At 37.3% G+C, this 22226-nt stretch overlaps 1 long non-coding RNA gene and 2 pseudogenes across 2 annotated transcripts; 1 reads left to right on the forward strand and 2 right to left on the reverse strand.

The window, feature by feature from the left end:
* The first annotated feature begins 709 nt into the window (after positions 1 to 709).
* LOC110766160 (sulfate transporter 3.1-like) lies at positions 710 to 3008 on the forward strand (annotated as a pseudogene). Its single transcript, XR_015836075.1, has 7 exons — positions 710 to 777; positions 1310 to 1440; positions 1569 to 1855; positions 1969 to 2162; positions 2259 to 2344; positions 2441 to 2517; positions 2622 to 3008. The product of XR_015836075.1 is annotated as a sulfate transporter 3.1-like (transcript).
* A 7104-nt stretch (positions 3009 to 10112) lies between these two features.
* LOC148294429 (uncharacterized) lies at positions 10113 to 10813 on the reverse strand (annotated as a pseudogene).
* A 3527-nt stretch (positions 10814 to 14340) lies between these two features.
* On the reverse strand, positions 14341 to 17248 carry LOC110766162 (uncharacterized). The gene is made up of 4 exons (XR_015835820.1): positions 16832 to 17248; positions 16433 to 16456; positions 14865 to 14934; positions 14341 to 14528 (listed from the first exon to the last, which is right to left on the reverse strand). It is a non-coding gene; the product is annotated as an uncharacterized LOC110766162 (long non-coding RNA).
* Positions 17249 to 22226: the final 4978 nt, after the last annotated feature.

The raw sequence follows: 22226 nt of genomic DNA on the forward strand, positions 1-22226 counted from the left end.
GATGGCATTGAAGCGAAGAAAATAATTGCATTAATGAGAACTCATGGGTGCATGTCTAGATCATTTTTGAAGAGTTCATACTGGTTCAAAAGAGGACAGAAAATGTGCAGGACCAATCAAAAACTGCTAACCCATTATGGATAAGGAAATTAATGAAGTAAAACTTTAAGTTCCAGATAGAAAAAAAGAAGAGAGTATTGAAGCTTTAATAAATGGATCATCACCTCAGTCCAATTTCCCATTGCAGAGGGAATGTATAAACAGACATGGAGATTACCTCTGATTCTTCTGTGTCTAGTTTATGAGATGTGGCGTCTGCAAGCACATGCTTCTCAGGTGCTGTTGTACACTCCTTCAAAGAGATGACAATCAAGGCAGCCAACTGAGCTTGTAGCCCTGATAAACGACAATCAAGGAAAAAAAATTGAAAAAAAGAAGAAGAAGAAAAGATGCCATACTATTTATTAAAATATATTATATTTAAAGCGTACAGCCGCGCGGCTATACTATTTATTAAAAAAGAAAAACAAAGGCCAAAAAAGGCTATACAAGCTTTACATTTCCCTCGCTGCCTGGCTCGCTTCACTGAATCGCACTTCCCATCAAAGTCTTCAAGTTCAAGGCCAAAAAAGAGGTGAGCAATTCCTCATTTGAGCTCTCATGGCGCCTCCCAAGAAATCAAAGAGAAGCAAGAAAGATAGGAAATTGAAGAAAAAGCGTTCCAGTCGAGCCTAAAGCCGCAGACTCCGACTGGTGGGATAGTTTCTTCAACCCAAGGTTTTTCTTTTCACTAAGCTCAGTCTCCAATTACTCTGCTTCCTGATTTTTAGTGGAATGCATTCAGATTACTTGTAGTTAGGCTGTTGGAAAAATCGGCCTAGGCGCTAGGCGGGTCCATTTTTTTTTCTTGACTTTAGCTAAATTATGAACTCGCTTCAATTTCTGATGGCCACTTTAAGAAAACTGGCTTTTGATTATGTGTTTTGCATCCTGAAAACAGAAAGATGTGGTCGAAAAGTTATTGCTAGAGGGAGCAATAGAGATTTTGGTGTTTACCTATATTGTCAGATAGGAAAGCTGAAGAAGGGGCTTAATCCCATGTCCTTTGGAGACCTTCTGTTTGTGTCTTCTTATCTGACAACAGCTTTCAAAACTGAAGTCATAGCTCCCGCCGTAAGTAATTAACATAATTTTTTAATTACTGATGTTGGTTAGGCCAGTTGATCACGAGAAAGAACATGTTGTATTGCAAACCGTTCTTAATTATAACAATTAATGGATTGTGGGTTTTCCTAATTGCTATGTGCAGGAAGGAAGGAATAGCAGTAGGGAGAAGCTTTTCCATATTCAAGAATTACCACATTGATGGGAACAAAGAAATAATTGCCATTGGGATGATGAACATTGCTGGTTCTTGCACTTCTTGCTACCTCACCACAGGTTAATCACTCATCATACACATTTAATACTAATTAAATTGAGGGGTTTAATCTTAATTAGATTCATTTCATGTTAATTAGATTCATTTCATGTTGCTAATTAAGCGAAAAATTTTCATCAATTTTCAGGGCCGTTTTCCAGATCAGCAGTTAACTACAATGCAGGATGCAAGACAGCAATGTTGAATGTTGTCATGGCGATTGCGGTTATGTTCACGTTGTTGTTCCTCACTCCTCTGTTCCATTACACTCCCTTGGTTGTGCTGTCTGCTATTATAATAGCCGCCATGCTCGGCCTCATAGACTATGAAGCTGCAATTCACCTCTGGAACGTTGATACGTTTGACATTGTTGTCTGCATGAGTGCCTGTATCGGGGTCGTTTTTGGCAGCCTTAAAATTGGACTAGTCTTAGCGGTACGTACAACTATATGTCACACCAGTAAAAAATTATTGTGTGTGACAATAACACCATATCAACAACTTAACATTACTTATTGGAACTAATATTTCTTTTTTCTTGTGTGTAGGTTGCAATATCCGTGATCAGGGTACTTTAGTTTCTGGCAAGGCCAAGGACTTTTGTTCAAGGAAACCTTCCGAATTCCATGGTTTACAGAAATTTTGAGCAGTATCCCAATGCAAGCAATGTTCCTGGAATTCTCATACTTGAGATTGATGCTCCCATTTACTTTGCAAATACTACCAACTACTTTAGAGAAAGGTACTAATTAACTAAACCTGAACACACTCTTGCATGTTATAATCAAATTTAAAAATAATAATTTGGAAGTTGACCCAATGTCCTACTTGTTTTCAGGATTACAAGGTGGATAAATGATGAGGAAGACAGGATCAAATCTGCAGGGGAAAGTAGCTTGCAATATGTGATATTGGATATGACTGGTAACTATGGGAAACAAATATTGCATATGTATATAAAGAAAATTCATGTGACATTTTTTACCCTGAAATTAATTTGTTTTCTGGTTTAATTTGCAGCTGTTGGTAACATAGACACAAGTGGGATAAGCATGTTTGAAGAGGTCAAAAAGCTTGTTGACAGAAGGGAGCTCCAGGTTCAAAAATCTGCAACAGTCTTTCAATTTATCAAATATTTCCTTCCAAATTTTTATTTCATCTGTTTATATAACTCTGTAATTTTGTTCCCATCTGTGTTTAGCTTGTACTGGCGAACCCGGGAAGCGAGGTGATGAAGAAGATGAACAAGGCAGAGTTGATTGAGAAAACATGTCAAGGATGGATTTATCTCATAGTGGCAGAGGCTGTTGCAGCATGCAACTTCATTTCAGAGCCTGCCAACATATACAAATTCATTTGAAGAAATCAGTGTAATATATTTTTTTTCAATACAGAGCCTAATTTCAAAAAAATAGTTTGGTCCACATATATACATATATATATATATATTACATATTTTTTTCCAAACAAACAAAAACTCGGAGATGGGGAGAGAGTTTTGTAAGAGTTACCAAGAGGAGACCCAAGTGCAGCTTTTTAGGCGTAGACGGTAGACGTAGAGTAAGGCTCTCTAGAGTGGAGAAGATGAAAATATATGTGCTTTGTAAGTCGGTGCTCTGTTTTTATTAACTGCCCTTTCGTCCTTTTCTGGACCTAAATTTTGGGCTTGACGCGAAAAAGCAAAATCACGGATTCAAGGGGCCCACCTCCTTTTTCACGGATTCGATGGGCCCAACTCCGGACCCACTTGATAATGGTTTTCCTCTTTCCTTTTGTTTTTCCCGGTGAAACACTTCAAAAGAAAGAAAAAATCAGAAATGGAATTGAAGTTTGCAACATGGCATGCCGTAAAATATGCAACATAGCCTACCCTGCCACGAACCTTATTTTTTTTTTGGTCGAAAACCTGCTGTAAACTTACACAGAAGAAGACCTACTTCCTATATATATATATACAATCCAACAATTTACAACCCTACATTTCCTGTGAAGAGAAAATTGTTCAATCTATCGATCACTGAAAAGCAATCTAAACGATATTTTAAATTATTTTACTGCAAGGGGAGAAAATGATTAAACGAGTATAAAAAAGTAGGGCATATTATCTTGACCAACTCATCTCTCTGCTTACGTTGTTTGCGAGCAAGATTTGCCTCTCAATTGTATTTCCTTTCTACTTTGACCTCTTTGAGCTTCCATGCCCCGGAGGTTTTACTTTGTAATACTCTTTCCATATAAATAGATAAAAGAAAAAAACCAAAAACTCATCTCTACTGTGCATCTCTTCTTCACAAGGTTAAATATGGTCGCATATAAATCCGAACCTCAAAAATTTAACAGAAACACACATTTATAAAAACCACATTTATAAATTTTTCTCATTTGTAATAGTGTGGTTCAGCCCAGTTGTCACAAGCTCAATGGGTTCTCTTTCAACTCTATGACAGACTGATGTGATGTGATTTTTGAATGAGTTGAGTGGTAGGTTTACTCAAGTGGGAGAATTGAATGATTTCCAAAACAAGAGAACACAAGTTTCTGACCAAACAAAACAGCATTTTGTGGAAATTTCTCTCTCACAGAACTAGTTGCTATAGGGAACTTTAGAGAAGAAGAAAGCAGAATCTGATCTCTTTGTATCAGTGTTAAGACAAAGCTGGAGTTCAGCTAACTAAATCAACTACTAGTTAGTGCACTGAGTTTGAACACGAAAGAGAAGTTTAAAGTCCAAAAGCAGGCGAATGCCATTACATTACATATATACACAGCCAGGTCTTACTCTTATTACACCAGAAAAGACCTCCAAAATAACAGCACTGTAAAACAAAGGGATACATCATCCATCCCTATTCAAAAACAAACATCCCCATATATACAAGCTTCAAGATGCCAAACTCCAGTACTTAATGATCAGATGCAAAGTTCAAATGTTGCTTCATTTCTTCCTTAGGAACACCTTCGTGAGAACTGCATTCGAATGCAACGACGCCTTCAACAATGTCAAACCCTAACAAGGAAATTAAACAATAATGCTTGCTTGATCATAATTCCTTATAGAATGTGAAGAGCAATATTAGATATATAGCATTGGTGCAGAAAAAAAGGAATTAATCAACACAAACCTTATCCATGTCGAGAGGAACCACCCTCTCTTCAAGTGAACGAACATCTGTAACATTGAAGGTGTTGAGCAGAGCGATACTAGAAATGGCAGACACAGGCTTCACTTGCAAATCATCCATTATCATGTAAGTCAAAACCTCTCTCACAAACCCACGTCCCTCGCTACGGGCCGACGTTTCTCCGGCAGAAACTGACGGCGGAGCAACGTAAGTCATGGGTTTGGACATGAAACCATGGCACTGCGGACAAATGGCCTTAGGGTCGTCAGCCACATAGCACACTTCGCTTCGGTAGGGGTAGCTAGACCGCCGGCATGAAAGACACGTATACAGTTTGTTAGCGTTATATCCACCGTCGATCAAGAAAGGAAGGACTTGATCGGAGCGACCAAGTGGCTGCTGCTTCTAGAATCCAGAAAGGAAGGATAATAAATGCACCTCTAGAATCCAGAGCAGAAGGTGATGGATCATTCAACATTTTTGGGACAAGATGCAAAGGATCATAGGGTGAATGTGGGGCAATTCTGTACATCCTCAATAGTGAACTCGGGCTAAGAGGAAAAGCATGGACCCTCTTTTGGCACTGTAATAACTGAAATGCATCATCAAAACTCTGTCCTTCTCTCCACATAAGATACGCAATCACCAATGAGGTGGACCGAGATACCTCTTGACAACAATGAACAAAAACTCTTCCTCCTTGTTCCCTAACATCTTCATAGTAATCAAAAACATCATATAAGATACTAGTACGTCCTCGGTCGGACTGTCCTGCAACCATAGAGTTCTATACACAAAACCCTGAACCCTAGGCGGTTCTAGGCGGCCTAGGCGGCTCTAGGAGGGTCCAGGCGCCCTAGGCAGCTCTAGGAAGCTCTAGGAGGGTCTGGGCGGGCGTTTTGCCGTTGAGGCGTGGATGAAGGGCGGTGAAGCGCGCAGGATCCGTTGCTTGTTAGGAAGAAAGACGGAGAGAGAGAGAGAGAGATCGAAATAGAGAAAGGAAGGAGAAGGCGACGCTGGGAAAAAGCAGATATCTGACCTAATTTTTATATTTGAATAGTATAGCCGCGCGGCTATACTATTAATTTGAAAAAAATGGAAAAAAACACGGAGTATAAAGGCGCGGCCATACTATTTTTATATATTATATTTAAACAGTATAGCCGCCCGGCTATACTATAAATTGGAATAAATTTTTTAAAATTTAAACAGTATAGCCGCCCAAAATAATAGCAAATAAGGGCTTTTTTTTTTTGGTGTCAATCAGAAGCTTCAAACTCACGCTAGAGCTGTTGGTTGTAGCCATTGAGGGGATATTTAAGGACAGAGAAGAAGGAGCATATGTGCTTAAGCCTTCGAAGACCAAACTTCATAAAAGAAGTATCCTAAATTCAAAATTATTCAAAAATGGCAATGGTGAATGGATCAAGAAGGTGGAGGGTCACCTTGGAGACTCTGCATCATCAGTCCACCACAAAGCAACTCTACATATACAAATCTGTCATTACCTAAACATAGGTAATATAATCTACGGATGAGTGAATAAATATGTATTTATTTCCACTAGTTGGCATTCATTAACTAAACCAACAGCCAGATTTACAATTCGTTTTGTTTTGTATTTGCCTTTTCACATTAGTTGTATTGTATCTTCAGACTTCACTAGTTTAGAGGCCAAAGAAAGACAGTGAAAAAGTCAACTAACAGGTCTATGCTCCCTTCAGCAAACAGAATTTTGTGGTTTTTTTACATGGACTAGGAGTTTCACCTTATTTTTGGTGATTGCCATTGATGACGTCAAGAAGACCGATCCATAATTACATGGATGAGTTTATTGTTTGAAGTAAGAATTTGTGTGACATGACAATGTTAACCACCAACATGCAAAGACAGAAGAGTGAAAAGAAAATCAACAACTTATTTGCTTGCTTGTAACTCTTTGTGCAAAGAGGACAGAGAAGGATGACCTATTTATAAGCTTAGACAAGCCTTAGAAACCATCAACAGCAATTCAAACTGAATCAATGGTACTAAAGCCTAAGAACTCATAAAACTGCCCAAATGGAAAAAAAAAACAGAGAACTGTTATAAAAGTTGGTCTCCTGCCAACTGGTTTGAGATTTGATCATGCCGAAAAGAACTGAGAAATGGAGGCCCAAAACATAACAGAACAACAAAAAACAAAACAGTGTGCCTTAGAGAGTCAGTGCTTCATTTTTGTATCAACGACAGTTCAAAAGGATCATCGGTGGTCAAAATCCAAAGGACATTAGCTCCAGCAGAAAGTGTCGTAGGTTTCAGCAAGGCCTCCTCCTTGTTAGTAGCAGGTTGTAGTATGTGTCACTGAGATTTTCAATGCTCTTGTAAAGTTTGACTAAGCTTCCACCCATGTCATCCTTGTTAGAGACGAGTTTAGTGGCAATGCCTAGAGGCAAAAGACAAGACTAAAAAGCAAATCCACAAAAGTGCTTTCCCCCTTCAGCAAACAGAACTTTGTGGCCTTTTTACATGTACTTAATTTTGGCGATTGCCATTGATGCCGTCAAAAAAAATGATCAATTTTATTTGAAAAGCCTAAAGTGAATTGGTGGTGAATACCGATTGACGGATAATATCTTTACCCCACAACTAGGATTGTTGTTTTTATCTCATTAATTATCATCCTCTGTTTCAGGATTTATCTTCAATAATTACATGATTAATAGATCATTATAAGGCTGCTTTTGAGGATGAGAATTCCTTATTTCACAAATGATAATCCGTATAGACGAGAACATCTAGCTGGGTTATAAGATTTATTTCATTCATATGACTGGGATTTAGATCTTGGACGGACTAAACAAGGATCTTAATAGCTCAATTTAATTATAAATTGTATAGATCAAATCCATTCACGCATCCTTTTTGAACTGATAAATCAAATATTCTCCCTGATTTAGATGAATGCTCAATGGAATCAAATTGTTACAACTTACAACCATTTCTATGTATGCGTCAATCCTCTTCATCATCATTTTCACTTATCATTCTTTTTAAGTTGGGAATGAAATTGAAATCTAAGCAAGCGTACATCATGAGAGAGAGAGAGAGAGAGAGAGAGAGAGAGAGAGAGAGAGAGAGCATTAAGAATGGAACGTTTAATATAAATTGCTTGGCCTGAAAAGGCATTCAGGAATTGGTCCTTGTATTAGTGAATATGCAAGAAAAATCTGATAATGAGTTACTAGGGTGTTACAGCACTGTACAACCAGTTGATTAGCAACAAACGAGGCAGTTAGAGACCAGCATCATCCTCCTCCTCCTGTACACTGCAAAGTCCAAAACACATTATGTCAGGATTTGAAGAACACAGCAAAGTAAAGACTCGTCAGGGAAAATAAAGGTCAACAATCCTGATTGGAATTAATATGGACCCAGCTATTCAAAATCCTTATTTGAAAACTCTATCTTCTTTTTTTTTAATTTACTTAGGAAAGATGACATCAAGGAAAATATTATGAACCATTTTCAAATGGTACTTTTTCCAAGACAATGTTAGCATTTCTCAATTCATTTACCTCAACTCTTTTTATATTACTTGGTTTCAGTTTTCGATGATTTGCTAGCAGTATCAGACACTACCATCCAATCAAAATTCACTTCTAACTGGGGATTTTTAATATAAATGGAGACATTAATAGACTTTTCAAGGGGACGCCCAAAATAATAGCAAATAAGGTCTGGTTCCTTATAGCAAGTGATTCAGCAACTTCAAAGATAAAAAGTGCATAAGCAAAAACATGTTTAAATGCAGGAGATGGAACAAAATCAAGTGAAATGGCCTAAGGTTGCATGCACCCTGTTAGTTAACCTAGTATTTCAGTACAAGATCATCAGACTAGGAAGGTTGATTCACTAGTGACCTGCCACATGACTGTGAAAACAGAGTAATCCTAATTCCACAAGCTCATTATCTTTCAATTTGGAACCAACTTAAGTCGGTTCCGATACACCAAGAGGTACCCTTCCAGGATGTGGCATCTTGATAACCGGTGAATTTGTCTGAACAGAATAGCCATCTAGAGTTACTATCGCACTCGCAGTTCCTAAAAATAGTGCACTAGCATGTCATATATATGGCGGAAATTAGTTCAACAATGGTTACCATCAACTTCATTACCTCAATGGTTTTTGCCACTGGAGTTTGTCCTGATGCCTGAAAATGTTGGACTGCAAATTAAGCCATGTGAAGAAACAGAAAACTGATTTGAGCAATGGGAATATAGATCTCTCCTCATTTGCACTGACACTACAATAGACTCAACAATTCGAGAAACTCCACTGGTTCTTCATTTTCTTTAACAATCTGTTCTGATACAGCATTCAGTGATCTCTCCTCTTTTGCACTGATGCTGATGAATTATTTTTAGCTGTATGAACTAACATCATACAATCTGACAAACAGCCCCTCTTGCATCCCTTTCCCTGATGGCCTCACAATTCTTACCAATCCAAACATATATGGCAGACGGTATATGAACAATAAATGCACCTCTAGAATCCAGAGCAGAAGGTGATGGATCATTCAACATTTTTGGGACAAGATGCAAAGGATCATAGGGTGAATGTGGGGCAATTCTGTACATCCTCAATAGTGAACTCGGGCTAAGAGGAAAAGCATGGACCCTCTTTTGGCACTGTAGCAACTGACAAGCAAAACCCATATTCGGGCCAGCAATGCCTCTTGCTGCTTCCACATACTGAAATGCATCATCAAAACTCTGTCCTTCTCTCCACATAAGATATGCAATCACCAATGAGGTGGACCGAGATACCCCTTGACAACAATGAACAAAAACTCTTCCACCTTGTTCCCTAACATCTTCAAAGTAATCAAAAACATCATATAAGATACTAGTATGTCCTCGGTCGGACTGTCCTGCAACCATAGAGTTCTATACACAAAACCCTGAACCCTAGGCGGCTCTAGGCGGCCCTAGGCGGCTCTCGGTGGCCCTAGGCGGTTCTAGGCGGCCTAGGCTGCCCTAGGCGGTTCTAGGAGGGTCTAGGCGGCTCTAGGAGGGTCTGGGCGGGCGTTTTGCCGTTGAGGCGTGGATGAAGGGCTGTTGAAGCGCGCAGGATCCGTGACGGAGAGAGAGAGAGAGAGAGAGATCGAGACAGAGAGAGGAAGGAGAAGGCGACGCTGGGAAGAAGAAGATATCCGACCTAATTTTTATATTTGAATAGTATAGCCGAACGGCTATACTATTAATTTGAAAAAAACCAAAAAAACACGGAGTATAAAGGCGCGGCCAGACTATTTTTATATATTATATTTAAACAGCCCGGCTATACTATAAATTGGAATAAAATTTTTAAAAAACGGATTATCGCCGCTCGGCTATACTATTAATTTCAGGGAAAAAGAAAATTAAAAAATGGAGTATAATCGCTAACAACGATGCCTTTCAACAATTTCAAACCCTAACAAGGAAATTAAACAAAAATGCTCTTCATCATAAATTCTTATAGAATATCAAGTGCAATATTTGAATATATAGAATGGTAATTTATCACGTTAGAAAAAATTATTAATAAACACAAACCTTTACCTTATCGAGAGGAACCACAGTCTCTTCAAGTGAATGAACATCCCTAACATCGAAGTTTTTAAGCAGAGCAATACTTGAAAATGGCAAACATAGGCTTCACTTCCATTTCATCCATTATCATGTAAGTCACAGCCTCTCTCACAAACCCACCTCCATTGCCGCCTGCTGCAATTGTCGGCCGAGCAATATAAGTCGTGGGTTCAGAAATGAAGTTATGGCACTTTGGACAAATGGCCTTAGGGTCTTCGGCCACATAGCATATCTTGCCACTAGAGTAGGAGTAACTTGACGGCTGACATGACCGACACGTGTACAATGGTTTACTGTTTGATTCATTGTCAATCAATGCAGGAAGGAGTTAATGGGCGCCACCAATTGGCATTGGCAACTTCTTAGGTTTTAGAAGAACATCCTTGTTGAGGTTGGGTTGTGAGTATGTGTCGTTTAGGTTTTCTAAGCTACCGTAGAGTTTGCCTAAACAGCTGATCATGCATTTCCTAGAGAGAAGACTGATCACAGTGACGACGGGTAGAGGTAGAAGGGTAAAGAGAAAGTCAACAAAAGTCCTTGCCAGCTTCGGCGAAGAGAACTTTTTTATGCTTTCTGTCGATGAGGAGCTTCAAACTAACTAGCAGAGATTGATTTGGTTTTGGGTTTGGAGTGAGTAAGATAGAGGACATGCGCAGCGCAACTCTATATATATATATATATATGGAGAAGTAAACAAGATTATTAAGGACCTATTTATTTGTAGACCCACTGCTTTGAGAAACTGAAAAGTTTTTTAATTGTCATTTGGATGGACCTTATCCAAATTGTCAAACAAAGTAGGGCAAATATTCAGTTATGCTATGATACACTCATATTTTTATTCATCTCCAATATGGAGGTATTTATACAAGTACAAAGATGTGTTAACCCTAAATAAAATAAGAAATATATCTAAATTACAATAGGAAATAAATCTCTATTACAATAAGACTAAATAATAATTGGTAAGTAATCAAAATTCTAACTAAATAGGGAACCAAAATCCTAACTAAGTAAGGACTCGCCAACACTCCCCCTCAAGTTGGGGCAAAGATATTTCGCATGCCCAACTTGACAAGCGAGTCACAGAACACCATACGTGAGAAGCACCAATTGTAGAGAAGGTCTTTTCGTCAACCACGAGTGAAACAAGTGACAACATAAAGCAAAGTTCACAGCGAAAACACAAGAGCAAACCCTAAAAAATAGGGCACATAGCAGAACACAAACCCTGTGAGCACGGCAGCAGATAAGGCATAACACAGAAGCCCTGTGAGCACGGCAGAAGATAAGGCAGATAGCAGAACACAGAAACCCTGTGAGCACGGCAGCAGATAAGGCAGAACACAGAAGCCCTGTGAGCACGGCAGAAGATAAGGTAGAAACCAAACCCTAAAAAATAGGGTAAGGCAAGGCAAACACACTAACAAAGGCATGAGCAACAATACTGGCACCATAACAGGCAGGAGCAACAAGACAGAGACATAACAGGCATCATCAACAGCAATACAAGGCATTGGCATTGGCACCAGCAACAGCAGAGACAACTTCTCTTCACTCCCCTTCTCCCCCTGAAGAGAAGGGGTCGATGGAGCCATATGATCAATGGTATTTAAGAAACATGCACTGACTAACACTGAGATGTAGCAGAATCAGCCATGGCAGATAGGTGGTTAAATTGTAGCGGAATAGATGAGCAGCGGTGACAATAGCAAGGTAGGCAACGATGACGGTAGCAAGGTAGACGGCGGCGGCGGCAGACTAGGATTATAAGCTAGATTTATAGTGCAACGGAAATAGGTAGTCTCTAGGGTTAGGGTAGAGACAGATCAAAACACAGTAACATCATCGGCAATGACCATAACAACGGAAACAATAGCGGCAATGGTAACATCAACGACAGTAGTAGAGGTAACGGCAACGACAATAGCAACAACAACAGTTCTTCCATATCAAATTTAGCTAATTCACACAGACAACTTCTCTTCACTCCTCCTCTCCCCCTGAAGAGAAGAGGTCGTCGGAGTCAAGAAATAAGCTACATCTTCATGGGAATACGTCAAGGTAATGGGGATACGTCAATAAACATATCATTTTCACTCCCCCTCCCCCCTTTAAAGAGGAGGGGAGGAGAGCACTTAAATTGTAAGGAGAACGCAAACACAGGTCACAAGAAAACCTAGGCTCTTATACCATGTCAAACAAAGTAGGGCAAATATTCAGTTATGCTATGATACACTCATATTTTTATTCATCTCCAATATGGAGGTATTTATACAAGTACAAAGATGTGTTAACCCTAAATAAAATAGGAAATATATCTAAATTACAATAGGAAATAAATCTCTATTACAATAAGACTAAATAATAATTGGTAAGTAATCAAAATTCTAACTAAATAGGGAACCAAAATCCTAACTAAGTAAGGACTCGCCAACACAAATTATACGTTTTTTAGTTGTCATTTTGGGGGAAATCTTCTTCTTTTTTGGGAGAGATTATTCAATTATCTTTATGAGATAACCTAGCATGACATTTCGTATTTTTATACATGGGTCTATGCGATGTTGCAGGATATTCATTCTCGAACCTTGGGGGTGAAGGCTAACCAATCAAATTAAGCAAACAATTTCTTCATTCAAAGGGAAATGAGAAAATATTGAAATCCGAAATAGTCATTACATAAATCCAAAATACGGAAACCTCCAAATTGACATCATAAAATACGAATGTCATTTCATGAAGCACAAATGTTTAGGCCTTCTTATTACCCAAGAACACATTAGTAAGGACTGTGCTAGTCTCCAATGATGCCTTCAGTAACTTCAAACCCTACCAAGAGAAAAAAACAAAACATACAATATATGTCAAATTATAAGCTTTAAGTTAGGTAGTCATGAGCTAGAGTCCATGTTGTGTTCAGGTAGGCAAAGTAGTAAAAACTTTATTAATATTAATCGAACATATAAATTAGAGTTTACATCTACACAAGAAATTATTTATGCAGATAGAAGTGAAGAAAATGACAATTATGACATGCAAGAATCAAAATGACTAAAAAACTATATATTATAACTTCGAAGGTACACATCTAGGATGAGAAGGCCACATAACAAACAAAATTGATGATGCTAGTGAAGTTGCCCGATTGTATGGTATAAAGTAAGATTGACAAAACTTGGATTGTATGGGTTTGGAAATGAAGTTATGGCACCTTGGACAAATGGCCTTAGGGTCGTCGGCCACATAGCATACCTCGCCAGAGAAGGAGTAGCTTGACGGCTGACATGACCGACACGTGTACAACTTTTTACCGTTCGATTCACCGTCGGTCAACGCAGGAAGAAGTTGATGGGCGCCGCCAATTGGCATTGGCAGCTTCTTATGTTTTAGAAGGACATCCTTGTTGAGGTTGGGTTGCAAGTATGTGTCGTTTAGGTTTTCTAAGCTGCCGTAGAGTTTGCCTAAACAACCAACCATGCATTTCTTAGAGAGGAGCCCGATTACAGTGCCGATGGGTAGAGACATAAGGGTGAAGAGAAAGTCAACAAAAGCCTTCCCAACTTCAGCGAAGAGAACTTTTTTATGCCTTTTTTTGATGAGGAGCTTCAAATTAACTGGAGATATAGAGATTGATTTGGTTTTGGGTTTGGATTTGGAGGGGGCCATTGAGGCAGAGTGAGTGAGATGGAGGACATGCGCGGCAACCATATATATGAAGAATTAAACAAGATTATTAAGGACCTATTCATTTTGGGGGAAATCTTCTTCTTTTTTGGGATAGATTATTCAATTATCTTTATGAGATAACCTAGCACTACAAGAAAACCCCCCTTTACTGACAGCTAAAAAGCGTCACTATAGCCATTAGATGACGGTTCCAAAAGCATCAGCGATGTCAGTATCAGGAAAGGGTACCACCATACTTGACACTTATTATCCGTCAAGCAATTGTGTTTCCTGACGGGTAAAAAGCGTCACGGATTAGTGAAAAACCGTCAACAAAGGCTTTTCTTGTCGCTTAATAAGCATCAACAAATATATTTCCTGACATTTAATAAATCTTTCTTGACGGTTCTTAGCCGTCAAGAGTTGAACAACTGAAATTTAAAAAAAAAAAGAAAAGAGAGCTTCCTGTACAACTAAAGTTTCAAAGGATTTAATAATTAAATGAATATATTAAAAAAATGTCAAGCTGAAATTTAATATCCATTAAAGTAGAATATTTTGATACAAACATTCAAAAACTCCTAATACATGCTGAAATACACCAAGCTATCTAGTACGATAAAAAACGTCACTATAGCCATTAGATTTACGACTCTGGACCACCCCTCCAAATCATACGCTGTTAGACAAGAATACCTGCAACAGATTACCAAAATAAGTTTCTAGCCAACATGTCTATTGTACCTTAAAACGAACCAGAAGCTCTAACCCAAATTTTTGAATCTCAGTGGCATTTGGCCTCTACCATAACTGTAACTAATTGGGAATTTAGAAGGTAATTCAATAATCTAACATTGAAAATAGAGTGAGCAACTAGATTACAAAACAAGAAAAACAAGTACTGAAACAAAATGCATTATATTAGCATGGAAAGTGAGATATGACAGCAGTATCAACAGGCTAATAAATTTTTTTCTTTTCATGGTCCAACAACTTCGATTGAATTCAATTAAATAGAGATAATTTCCAAACCTTGTCTGCAAATTCTTGGTCCAAATAGAAGCTTCATTCAATAATGTGTTTCATGGCAAGTTTGTGTGCTCTACAAGAAAATATTAACAACAAACTTTTCAGAGGCTCACTTATGTTGGTAAGACATGTCACAATTTGATTCCACACAAATACTCTAGTTAGGTTTTAATAATTTTAATCGAAACTAGAAATTATATGCAAACTGCACTGATCTTTTAAAATAAATACCAAAATTATTAGAATTTTATCTTAAGTCTGCACCAGTCACTTTAATTTTTGTGGAAAACCAAATTTTGTGAATAGAATGAAACCAAAAGTTCATGTTTAGCATCAACAACAATATGCTGCAATGAAACAGTGAATAAAAGATATAACAGAGATGATAGCTGATAATCTCTAACTGCAACACATATACTAAATATGTTTAAAGGACATTGATAATGGTTCATGTATCTATATGATTGCCAGCATTTGCATTTCTTAAATTCTCGAATCCCATTTCCCTTTTCATTCAAACTCTTGAGAAAGCAATAGCAGACAGTACTTAAGAGCAAAAAGATATATAAGATTATATATATGTATATCATGGTTATTTAAGATTAAGGAAGGTTAAGAAAGATACTATAACCCAAACAACTTCTATGATCCAAACTATTGAAGCTAGCCTAATAAGTGCAACATCAGATCTGATGATTAAACCAAATCAGAATGCTTACCTTTTTCTACATATGCTTTGTCCAAATAAAAATTGAAAAACTGAAAATCTACAAAAATCACAGCCCATATTTGACTTTATGGGTCGAGACCCAGTGGGATGAAATGAAAGACGGGGCAGCATGTAAATGTTGAGGAAGGGATTTGAGGTTCTTTGAGCTAGGAAATACCGGGGAGGTAGAAAAATACAACTTCTTAATGTCATTATTCGAAACATCTACCAAGTCAGCACGCTTATTGTAATATACAATCAATTGTTTTGAGGGAGCAAAGACTCAAATGATATCCAAAGTAAGATAAAACTACCTCTTAATAATTGTCAGTGAAAGATATAGAAAGTAAAAGTCATATTCTAGTAACCAAACAGAGCATCATAATTGGCATAGCAAATTACAAGAAATCTAGATAAATCATTCTTATTCTAGTGTTGTGTATGACATATAATCAACTTAGAGCGAACTGAACTTAAAGTCTAAAACTTGTAGAAACCAGACCACATGTTGGTTAAAAAATAACCTCATTCAACGGTTACTCTAGAACACAGAGCACAAGTTCTTGTTACTTTAGGAAACGAAAACTAAATAGTAGAGAAAGGAACTAAAACTAAAGGCTTTATGTGTTAAGCACTAATTTCAGTAGAAATCACTAATTACAATGGAGCAAGAAATAAAGCACATATCATCAATAATTGTTCAAGAACCTAAGATTTTAGAGCAAGAGAAACAGCAGAAAAGACAATAGCAATAAGATACAGACATAACCAACACCAAAAGTGCAGGCAAAGCAAAACCAAAGGCTAAATCAAACCAGTGTCACAAAGATTATGAAGAAAGATGAAAAGGCTGGACTATTACCTGCGTCACACTCCGTCTTGCCTCCTAATATTCAAACAATAAACCTTTAAATTAGAGCAGGGCATTACTTCGAACAAAAACCCCAGGATTAAATTTTTTTTTATTTAAAAAAACAGAAGATTGCTTCAATTTCATCACATCCAAAATATCTACAATGAAAATAATCAAATACTCAAAACATAACCCTAAAATCAAATTGAAGAAACCAAATTTCTTTAAAAGGAAATAAAATCAGCGACAGTAATCAACCCAAACATAACCCTAAAATCAAATTGCAAAAATGGGATTTCTTTATAAAGAAAAATAATCAGCCACATTTACCATAACCCTAATTGTCTTCGCTCATCACATTTAGGAATAGATTTAAAGATGAATATGAAGAGGGATAAAAGAGTTTACCTGTTAGATTGTCACAGTGGCGACGACGATTCCAGAGAAGATCGAGCCCGGCTAGTGATGAGGAAGAGCGATAGTGCCGATGGAGAGAGGAATCATCGAGCAAGCGTGCAGGAGACAAGAATGGAATAGCAAGAGAGAAGAGGGAGCGAGTGGGGAAAGAGACTCGGTGTGTTTGATTTCATTTTGGGTTTGGTGAAGCGCTGGCGTTGCGGAGATGAAGAAGAGAGGAGAGAGAGATCAAGATAAACCTAGGGGGGTTGTATTTCAAATTTCAGAACTTTTTCCTCTTTGATTGTATTTCCAATTTCAGACTTGAAGAAACAGTGGAAACCTAAGGCTTGTGATTTTGGGTTTTGGAGCGAAATATTTTTTTGGTGAAATTTTGGAGCGAAATATTGCAAACCACAGTATCGCCTTTTTTTTTAAAAAAGCGTCAAGTATAAAGAGATCTCTTTGACGGTTTTTAAGAAGTGTCAAGTATAAGGGGCTTTAATTGACATTTTTTATAAAACGTCACAAAATACCAGTATATAGTTGACATTTATTAAAAAGTGTCAAGTATTAGTAGAATAGTTGATAGTTTTTCAACAAACGTCAACTATGAAGTGTCAACTAAAGCATATTTTCTTGTAGTGTAGCATGACATTTCATATATATTTATTCATTTACGAGATGTTGCAGAATTCATAATAAGCTTTAAGTGAGGTAGACATGAGCTAGAGTCCATGTTAGGGGCAATGCAGAAAGCAGGTGATCTTATTTTGTTCAGGTAAGCAAAGTACTATAAACTTTAGGACAAACTACAGTAAACCCCCGAATTTATAGGGTCATTTACGAGTTCATACTCGATTTTGGGGACATTTATTAGTACATACTCAACGTCGCAAAAACCCTACAATTTGCCCCCTCTGTTAGTCAAACTGTTATTAAGTCTGTTAAATGCTGGCGTATCAAAAGTGGGACTCATTTTTTGATGACGTGGACATCTACGTGGATGAAAAATTAATTAAAAAATTATGGCTTATTATCACAAAAGGTCCCTAAGGTTTACGAAACTATCAGATTGCATCCTTAATGTTTTTTTGTGTCACTCGTGGTCCTCAAGGTTAGTATGTATAATCACAAATGGTCCATGTCGTTAGGTTCCATCAAAAACTCCGTTAGTTTGCTGACGTGGCATATATACATATCACAAAACATTCCTAAGGTTTACACATCTATCACAAATGGTCCTTGCAAAATTTTTTAATTTTTTAATTTAAAATTCATAAAATTTTGGTTTTCTTTTTTATATTATTTAAAAATATATATTGTATTTTAAATACATATGACACTATATTTTTGAAGATGTGGGCTCCACATATATGGCACACCAACAAACTAATGAAGTTTTTTTAAAATAATTTAAAATTCATAAAATTTAAAAATGAAAAAACCATTTATATAAGGATTTTAACCTTAAGGACCATTTATAATCCCTAAACCCTTGGTTTTTTTCATTTTTAAATTTTATGAATTTAAATTATTTTTTAAAAACTCCATTAGTTTGTTGATGTGGCATCTATGTGGAGCCCACATCTAAAATAATATAGTGTCATGTGTATTTAAAATACAATATATATTTTAAAATAATTTAAAAAATAAAACCAAAATTTTATGAATTTTAAATTTAAAAAATTTAAAAAATTTGCAGGGACCATTTTGTGATAGGTGTGTAAACCTCAGGGATGTTTTGTGATATATATGCCACATCAGCAAACTAACGGAGTTTTTGACGGAATCTAACGGCAGGGACCATTTGTGATCATACATACTAACCTTGAGGACCACTAATGACACAAAAAAACATTAAGGATGAAATCTGATAGTTTCGTAAACCTTAGGGACCTTTTGTGATAATAAGCCAAAAATTATTTATGTTTTCGAATATTAAAAAAAAAAAGTTAAATTATATTAAATCAATCAATTAAAAGTGTGTTAATTAAAAAAATATATTTCTCTTGCCCTCTCTCCTCCCCACACAACTACCCTTACCCCTGCCTTGCACCCAGCCACCCCCTCTCCCTCACCCAAATCCGCCCGGTGCTGTCACTTTCGTTCAACAATTTCTTTGATAATGGGGCTGCTATATCTGCAACCACACCATCATCTCTCTCTCTCTCTCTCTCTCTCTCTCTCTCTCTCTCTATATATATATATATATATATATATATATATATATAAATACATCACAGAATGTTCTCAAGAACCCAGCTTCAGCATTTGGATTCCAATGATGCCTTTAGCAATTTCAGACCCTAAGAACTAATGAAAAGAAAATGATCATTTTGAATAACAACACCACCTCCAACCAAAACAAAAAAGAAAAGAATTGCGGCAAAGTAGAGCCTATAGAATAATGCATGATGGTTATCATCTGTCTGTCGATCGAGTGTGTAGAGTAGAAGTCGAAACATATACATTAATCTATCACACGCTCCCCAATTTGAATCAATTAAGAAAAGAACTTGAAAATTCACATGTTCCCCCAAATATGCACGATATGGTAGACATAGCGATTCACTTCCAAATTGTCCATTATCATGTATGCACACTACTACAATAATGTAAAACAATGACATTAAATACACGACGCAAAATTAAAAAACCGTCATGATTTAAAAAATATTACAAACAACGACGGGTATTATAACAACCGTCGTTGTGCAGTCCTAAAACCTTAGTTGATTTTAATAACACGGCGGTTGAAAGAAGTCACCGTCGTCTTTCCAAGACGCGCTAATAAAAATTTCGCGTAAGTGAATTTGCGGCCATTCGCGAACCTCTCGAGTTCGCATCTTTTCAGTCTGTCATAAAGCTCCTGATAATTGTGAAGCCCCAACCCTAGCCTCCTTCCTTTTGAAATTCGCGGCCCTTCGTGCTCTTCGTCTTGTGGATCTCGTTGAACCTCTCCTTCAATACTGGCTTCGCCACCTTCCCATTCACGATCCGCCTCTCTTGGCTCAAATACTACAACAGCCGTTCTGTCAGAGGTAAATTTGGCGACTACTTCGTACAGAGATTTGACGAGCAGCGAGTGACGAATCCAACAAGGTATCTGTGTTTTCAGAGGAATATGAGTATGACTATCTGTGTTGGCTCAGGTCCAATGGAGGGAAATTCGTTTTGAGAATTGAAGACATGGATTTGGAGAGGTCTGCTAAGGAATCTGAAGAGGCTGTGCTAATTGATCTCTCTTGGCTTGGTCTGTGTTCTCTGTCATGACTCTCTGTCTCTCTCTATCTCGCAGATCTGTTGCTCCACTCTCCAGCCCTGTAAGTTCCTCCTCATCCTTCTTCTAATTTAATTTTTTATTTTGAGCCAAAGGAAATTGACAAATCTTAGAAGACAAGAACGAGTGTAAGTTTCAATTTTCTATCTGATTCCACCATCTATATTATTTTTTGGTTACTTTGATTTTGAATGTGTGATTTTTTGAGCAATTGATGGAATAATCGAAGGCTAAACCTAGGCTACTCTTGAAGCCTCTTAGAGAACCCTGTATTCTGTTCTCACACTTTCGATTTTCTTATTTTAATTTGGGGATTTAGCTTTCTGTATGACATTTCAAATTTTTTTTTCATAATTTTTTCAAGGTACCCATATGTAACTGGTACATCTGTGTTTCTCTTATTTGAACTGTTGATAGGCTTAAATGGATTTTGAAATTGTCCATGTTGATATGATTTGAACTGTTGATACTCAAACTGATTAATATTCAATCGATATGCTACTAATCATCAGCATTTGAGCTTTTGTTGCTCTTGAAATTCTGATACAATATTGGTATTCTTTACAGAGTATAAACACATTGTCACATTATAGTAGGTGTTTGTTGCGTAGATACAGCTGCACCAAAATGGATTCAGTTGCATCCTCAACTTGTGATACTCGCAAGTGCACGAGCCGTTTGTTAGTATAGCATATGTAAGTGCGAGGTCGATCCCACGAGGATTGGTGATTGAATGATCCAATTCATTTTTCCTACACAAAACAGAAATGAAAAAGAAAGGAAATAAATAAAACAAGGAAGAAAGAAATAACTAACTCAAGCAGATAAGTTCCCAAGTTCAATTAGATTAATGGATTGATTCTAGCTAAAGTATGATTAAGCCATGGTGTGTGGTCATAACCTTGTGTTCCTAATTCCCTAATTTGATCATTTGTTGTCTAACCTAAAATTAAGCATTAGGAACCCATTAAGCATAGAAGAACATTTTAAACAACCAAGTATGTATCTAATCCCTGTTGTCGAATGTCCATACATACTCTTCCTATTCATAGTTCAATTCGAATTAAAGCATGGTGTCTACTCTTAATTCAAACCAAGATAGCTAACATGCAAGCCTAAATGGTGATCAATCATTCAAACTAGCATATTAACTTATAAGCATAATGAATAAGAACAAAAACCATAATTGAAACTTGGAAACTAATCAAACTTGAAACTAAAGAAAAGAATTTACATAACAATGAAAATTAAGTAGAACTTGGAAAAACTTAAGGAGAATTTCAGCACAAAGATCTCATTATAACAATTGAAAACTAGAAAGAGAAACTAAGAGAATTTGAGGGAGAGAAGGGAAGGGAGCTCTAGAGAAGTGTTTGAGAGCTCCCCCCCTTGGGGTGTGTTTACAAGCTTAGAGAACTTCCCTATTTATAGGCCTAGGGGAAGTGAAAATCTGAATTCAATATGGCTAATGCATACAACACTTGTTTTATAAAATCTGAAATGGTTGATGCACTTGTATTAGAAAATCTAAATTGGGTGATGCACTTGTATTAGAAAATCTTGAATTGGTTGATGCACTTCACCAATAGATCCCACCAGCAGCCCTAGCTCATCTTCATGTCACCATGACCAAGCTTCCAACCATAAATGATAGCTCATACCTAGCTCACCATGACCAAGCATCCAACCAGCACATGCTGAGGTCAGCATGACCAGCAACTTCAAGGGCTTACAACTTGGGCTTCTCTTAATCAAATTAGGACTTTAAGCACTCGAAATTGAAGTTCAGAATGTCTTCTTTCCAGCCATATGTTATTTGGGCCAATCCAAGGTCGGAGGAGGAAGTTAAGGCCAAAACAAATTGCTAACTCATTTTCCGCGCTGATAAGATCCATCCTGAGCATGGTTCTGTGTTTGCTAGGTAACGGACTCCAGATTTATCCAATAGGGCTGAATTTTGGATATGTTATAGTACACACCAATTGGAACAACTTTCATGAAGAATGTGGCCTCATTCGAGCTATGTAGGTTGTTGAAACAAAGCTTGTAATATGACCTACGGAACTGGACTGGCAGGGGGCTGTAGCCAAAATGAGTTTGTCTTTAAGCTCTTCATCCATTCAT

Source organism: Prunus avium, chromosome 5, assembly GCF_965620075.1.
Source record: "Prunus avium chromosome 5, drPruAviu1.hap1.1, whole genome shotgun sequence".
NCBI lineage: Eukaryota > Viridiplantae > Streptophyta > Magnoliopsida > Rosales > Rosaceae > Prunus > Prunus avium.